This window comes from Delphinapterus leucas, chromosome X (genome assembly GCF_059928025.1).
Source record: "Delphinapterus leucas isolate spDelLeu-1000000601 "Yukka" chromosome X, BTC_Dleu_Yukka2, whole genome shotgun sequence".
In the NCBI taxonomy this organism is placed as follows: domain Eukaryota; kingdom Metazoa; phylum Chordata; class Mammalia; order Artiodactyla; family Monodontidae; genus Delphinapterus; species Delphinapterus leucas.
Window position 1 is genome coordinate 95,409,724 of NC_143150.1, and position 6,801 is coordinate 95,416,524.

At 36.7% G+C, this 6,801-nt stretch overlaps 1 pseudogene; it reads left to right on the plus strand.

Annotated features, from left to right (window-relative positions):
• The first annotated feature begins 3,316 nt into the window (after nt 1–3,316).
• LOC115804075 (U6 spliceosomal RNA) lies at nt 3,317–3,417 on the plus strand (annotated as a pseudogene).
• The last annotated feature ends 3,384 nt before the right edge of the window (nt 3,418–6,801 follow it).

A 6,801-nucleotide genomic window follows, 5' to 3' on the forward strand; every position in this document is an offset into this window, starting at 1 on the left:
GACATATCAATGGAACTTGCTCCACCCTTGCCCCACCCAAGATGTGCAGACACTACTCCAAATATGAATCTGCTCTGTTCTGAGAAGCCTTCCAGTTTGGGTGTTGTCTGTGGCAAACACAACCACAGAAGGTCATTACTGGAGCAGGACTTCCAGAATAGCTGAGTGAGGAGCTTGGTAAATCCTCTTCCCAAAGAGCAACAATAAAACTGGACAAAACTGTCAAAAACAACAATTTCTGGAATCTGGAAATTGACCAAATGCAAAAAACAGATAAGCACTTATTTAAGAAAAACTACTGAATCTCAGTAAGAACAGGGAGAGTTTACTGTGTTTTTGCCTGAAGCTGTTCCCTACCTCTCAGCTCTGAGGCACAAGGGTTCTACAAGGGCAAGGCAGGCCATAAGCACCAGCAGCTCCATTGCTAAAGGGGTTGACATAATTTGAAGTAAGCATAGAAAAACTCATGCCCAGGGGCATTGTTGAAAACAATGTAGCAATCTCGGCAGGAAATAATCAAAGAAGAGCAAAAAAGCTAGTTTGAGATTGCCATACTGGTTGGGTATACCCGCAGAAAGCTAAAAAAATTATCAGTGAGATCTGGGGATCAAGACAGCCACAGTCAGCCTTGATAAGCTCCCAAATATCCCTGGGGGTCTGAAAGGCTATGTGTTTACACCCAGAAGAGACCGAGACCGGAGAGGTCCTTAGTGAGCTACTCATTCTTGGATGAATGTGAAACTTTGCAAGCACAGAAAGCAAAAGCTGTGAAGGACTTGTACAGTACCTAAACTCTGAATGTCATTTCCCAAACACACAGATCCATTGGCGAGAGTAAAAGCCCTACTGGCTCAAGGTGTTTAAACAAAACATCTGACCAATCTTTGGCTAACCACTAAGTTATGCTAACCAAGGAGCAACCCCAGAAAACCAGGCTTAAACATAAAATCAAAAATCATTTTTTTTAAATTGGAGTGGGGGCTTTTTTATCTAAAGAAAATAAAAACACAAATTTGAAAATATATATGCACCTCCATGTTCACTGCAGCATTATTTACAATAGCCAAGATATGGAAACAACCTAAGTGTCCATCAACGAATGAATGGATAAAGAAGATGTGAGATAGATATAGATATAGATATATGTGTGTGTGTGTGTATATATATACTATTCAGCCATAAAAAAGAATGAGATCTTGCCATTTGCAAAAACATGGATGGACCATGGGGGCATTATGCTAAGTGAAATAAGTCATATAGAGAAAGACAAATACCATACGATCTCACTTATATGTAGAATCAAAAAAAATGAGCTCATAGATACAAAGAACAGATTGGTGATTGCCAGAGGCGGGGAGTTGATGGGTGGGTGAAATGGGTAAAGGCGGTCAAAAGGTTCAAACGTCCAGTTATAAAATAAATCATAGGGATGTAATGTACAGCATAGTAACTATAGTTAATAATACTGTACAGCATATTTGAAAGTTGCTAAGGCAGTAAAAGTCCTCATCACAAGAAAAAAAAATTTTTGTAACTATTATGGTGATGAGTGTTAACTAGACTTATTGTGATGACAATTTCACAATATATACAATATCAAATGTTGTACACTTGAAACTAATATGATTTTATATGCTAGTTATACCTCAATTTTTAAAAAGAATTGTTTTCTTAAAATACTGAGTAGAGACATCAGTGATTGCACACTACTAGGGAGAGAGACACCATAGAATTAGTCCAGGCAAGTCACTAAACAAATAAACACCAAAAAAACAAAAACAGCAACAATAAACCCAGGGGAGAGGAGAATAAGAATCCAGAGATGCTATAATACATTATCGAAAATGTCCAGTTTTCAACAAAAAGTTATGAGGCATGCAAAAAACAAAAACAGGACAGGGTGACCCATACACAAGAAAAAAGGCAGGCAATAGAAGCTGTTTCTGAAAGATCTCGGGTGATGGACTTACCAGACAAAGAATTCAAAGCAGGTATTACAAATATGTTCAAAGAACTAAAGGAAACCATGTTTAAAGAATTAAAAGGAAATATAACAATAGCAACTCATCAAATACAGAATATCAATAAAGAGACAAAAATTATTTTAAAAGGACCATTTTGAAATTCTGGAGTTTAGGACTACAAGAACTGAAAGGAAAAATTCACTAGAGGGACTCAACAACAGACTTCAGCTAGCAGAAGAAAGAATCAGCAAACTTGAAGGTAAATCAATAGAAATTGTCCAACCCAAAGAACAGAAAAAAAACATAATGAAGAAATATTAGCAGAATCTGAGAGATCTGTGAGACATCATTAAGTATACCAGCATAAGCGTACATGAAGTCCAAGAGGAAGAGAGAGAAAAAGGGGCAGAAAAGAACATTTGAAGACATAATGGCCAAAAACGTTATCAAACTTCATCAAAAACATTAATCTACACATTCAAGAAGCTCAATGAACTCCAAGTAGAAAAAAACGCAAAGAAATCCACACTGAGATACATCATAGTCAAAGTGTTGAAAGCCAAAGAAAAAGAGAAAATATTGAAAGTAGCAAGAGAAAAACAACCCATCACATACAATGGGGAAGGGACTCAATAGTTTAACACCAGAAATGGTGAAGGCCCAGAAAGCAGGAGGGTGACATATTCAAAGTACTGAAAGAAAAAAAAAATCAACCAAGAATCCCATGTCCAGCAAAAATGAAGGCAAAATAAAGACGTTCCCAGATAAAGATGACTTGCCTTATAAAGAATACTAAATACTAAAGGAAATTCTTCAGGCTGAAAAGAAATGGCACTAGACAGTAATTCAAATTCACACAAAGAAATAAAGAGCATGAATAAAGGTAATTATGCAGTTAAATAAAAAAGATAAAGAGAGTTTTTCTCATTTCTTCTCTTAACACATTTAAAAAAGAATCACATAAAGAATAGTTATAATTAGAGGAATATAGCATATAAAGAAGTAATATATATGACAATAGTATCACAAAGGAAGGGGGAGGCAATAGAGCAATATCGGAGCAGTTTCTATATTTTACTGGAATTAAGTTAGCATTATCTGAAATAGATTGTTTTTAAGTTTAGAAGCATATTATAATTCCTCCAGAAGAAGCACTAAGAAAATCATTCCAAAAAATATAATTAAAAACAAAGGAATTTAAAGGGGACACTAGAAAAAAATTATTTAATACAAAAAAAGGTAATAAAGGAGGAATACAGGAACAAAAAGACATGATACATAGAAAATAAATAAAAATCGAGAGATATGATACAAATACATCAGTACCAACATTAAAAAATAAATGATTATATGCACTTTGGCATCACATACATGAAAACGGCAATGAGATGAAAAAGATTAGCATGGTCCCTTTGCAAGGACGATATGCAAATTTAAAGTGCTCCATATTTTTTTGAGTGAAAAATGCCAATCCCAAATTGTTACATAACACATGGTTCGCTTCATATAAGATTTTTGAAATGATGAAATTTTAGAAATAGAGGTCAGATTAGTGTTTGCCAGTGGTCAGGGAGGGGCAAGGGTGGTGGTGGCAGGAAAGTGGGAGTGGTTATAAAAGGGCAACAGGAGTGATCCTTGTGGTGTTGGAACTGTTCAGTTCCTTGACTGTGGTGGTGGATACACCAACCTACACAGGTGATAAAACTGTATAGGACTTAATAAAGTTATGGCCCCCCACTCCACCCCCCCCACACACACAAATGAGTATAAATAAAACTAGGAAAATCTGAATAAGAGCTATGGATCATATCAATGTCAATACCCAGGTTATAATATTATACTGTAGTTTTGCAAAATGTTACCATTGGAGAAAACTAGCCAAAGTGCACCACGGACCACTCTGTATTATTTCTTAGACCTGCACGTGTCAATGCAATTTTATAGAGAAACAAAAATCTTTTCAACAAAAGGCACTGGAACAACTGGATATCCACATGAAAAAAGATGAATTTAGATGCTTTCCTCACACTACTCACAAAAATTAACTCACAGTGCATCATAGACCTAAACTGAAGAGCTAAAAGTATAAAACTTTCAGAAGAAAATACAGGAGAAAACTTTATGGCCTCGATCTAGGCAAAGAGTTCTTAGATACAACATCAAAAATACAATCAATAAAAATGATAAATTGCACTGTATAACAATTTAAAACTTTGCTCTTCAAAAGGCACTTTTAAGAAAATTAAAAGACAAGCCACAAACTGAGAGGAAATATTTGCAAATTATGTATCTGATAAAGGATTTGTATCCAGAGTATGTACAGAACTCTTACAACACAACAGTAAAAAGGCAAACAACCCAGTTAAATTTTTGGCTAAAGATTTGAATAGACATTTCAGCAAAGAAACCTATAAATAATAAATATGTACAAAGATGCTCAACATCATTATTCATTAGTGAAATTCAAATTATAACTACAATGAGCTATCATTTCACACCCACTAGAATGGCTATCATCAAAAAAGACAGACAGTAATAAGTGTTGGCAAGGATATATAGAAACTAGACTCCTCCTTTAGCATATGACCCGTCAATTCCACTCCTGGTTATTTATGAAAGAGAAATAAAAACATACATCCATACAATGACTTGTACATGCACGTTCATAGCACCATTATTCATAATGGGCAAAAGGTGGAAACAATCAAATATCCATCAACTGGCAATGGAGAAACAAATGTATATCCATACAGTAGAACCCTATCAGGCAATAAAAAGCAATGAAGTTCTTATACATGCTACAATGTGGCTGAATTTCAAAAAACATTATGCTGAGTGAAAGAAGCCAGACCCAAAAGACCATACGCTGTATGATTTCATTCTGATGAAATGTCCAGAAAAGGCAAATCTATAAATACAGAAAGCAGATTAATAGTTGCCTGGGGCTGGGGGTGGCAGGCAAATGGGCATGAGAGATCTTTTGGAGGTGATGGAAATGTTCCAAAACTGGATTGTGGTGATGTTTCGTCAACTCTATAAATTCAATAATCATTGAGTTCTTCATTCAAGAATCACTGAATTGTACACTTAAAAGGAGTGAACTCAGGGTATGTAAATTATGCTTTAATTTATCTGTTTAAAAAAATAAACACAACCATTACCAGGAAAGGCTACCCCGAAATAAATTACAAATAAACATGTTAAGCACCCCCAGAACAGCTTAGTGTGAATGAGTTTACTAGAAGCACAGCCTGAAGAAATTAATTCCTAGCAGCAGAAGGCTGATTTCAACAAATAGAGAGACCTTACAGGGAGCAAGAGGGGCACAGCCCTGTGCTTCCCATACCAGGAGGTTTCCCTACCCAATCGCTGCATCTATTACTCTTAATCTTATTCCTTTGGGAAAGGGAAATAGAAATCAAAGTACGATTTATGCTCTTCTAAAGATCTTAAGAAGTATTTCCCATTGAGGGAGTCTTGATTTTCAAACAAGTGTTTCAAAATAAGGTATCAGATGTCATTCCACATAGAAGACCAATAGTGAATCCAGGGGCTTAAGAAGGACTCAACCAGTCTGTAGCCATTTACTACACTGGAAACAGGCTCATATGACTCATTTTAATTACACCCTCCTGCCACACACACTCACAACAAATTAACAACCAACTTTCATAGATAATCATAACAATTGGTACTTATTGTGTGTCAGTCATTGTAGTCAGGGCTTCAGTCCTCTCAACAAACATAACCTTTTCAGTCAGGATCTATCTTTATCACTACTTTACAGATGAGGAGTCTGAGGCCCGAAGAGGTTATAAGACTTGCCCACCATCAGGCATCTGATAATTATGGAGCTGAGATTCTTCTATATAAGTCTTCTAACTGCAGAGGCTAGATTCTCATCCCCTACACTCTAGGGCAGTCTTTCTCAAACTTTCTTTTTAACCACAAGTTGGAGTAAAAAATACATTCTACATCATAACCCAGGACGTACAGGTTTATCTACAAACGAAGCTCCATGAAACAATACTTAACCTTACTATGCACCATACACACTGATATTTTTATTCTATTTATCTTATTGTACTCTTTAATATCTTGGTCAATACCACTAATTCCATTTCATGACATATTCATGGATCACCACTCACAATTTAAAAAAAAAACAATACTACTACTTATAAAACGTGTAAATGTCACATTGAGATGAGACTCTAGAGAAACTCTGAAGATCTCTGTAGACCAGTCTGTCAAAGTCAAGTGCCTGACAGCCTGATTATCCACTCACTCTACAGCCCTTCACCCACAAGAGGAAGGAGGAAGATACAGCTAAAAGCCCGCCTGAGTGGGTCACCCAGTGAATGGCCCCTACTCAAGTGTGCATTGGCCAGAACCTGGCCATGGGGATGGCAGGAAAAGAGAGAAGCAATCCATTTGCCTGAATAAAGTGTGCCAAAACAGAATTCTTAGCAACAAACCCAAAAACCAAGAGATTCTAAGAAAAATCTCATTTACCTAGGACTAGAGTATCATTGGTAGGCCAGTATCAAATTCACCTTGCCTTAATACCACCTCAAGATACTTTATAAGGGACAGACCTTCAAGATGGCTAAGTAGTAAGATATGGAGATCACCTTCCTCCCCACAAATGCATCAGAAATACATCTACACGTGGAATAACTCCTACAGAACACCTACCGAACGCTGGCAGAAGACCTCAGACCTCCCAAAAGGCAAGAAACTCCCCACGTACCTGGGTAGGGCAAAAGAAAAAGGAAAAACAGAGACAAAAGAACACGGACAGGACCTGCACCAGTGGGAGGGAGCTGTGAAGGAG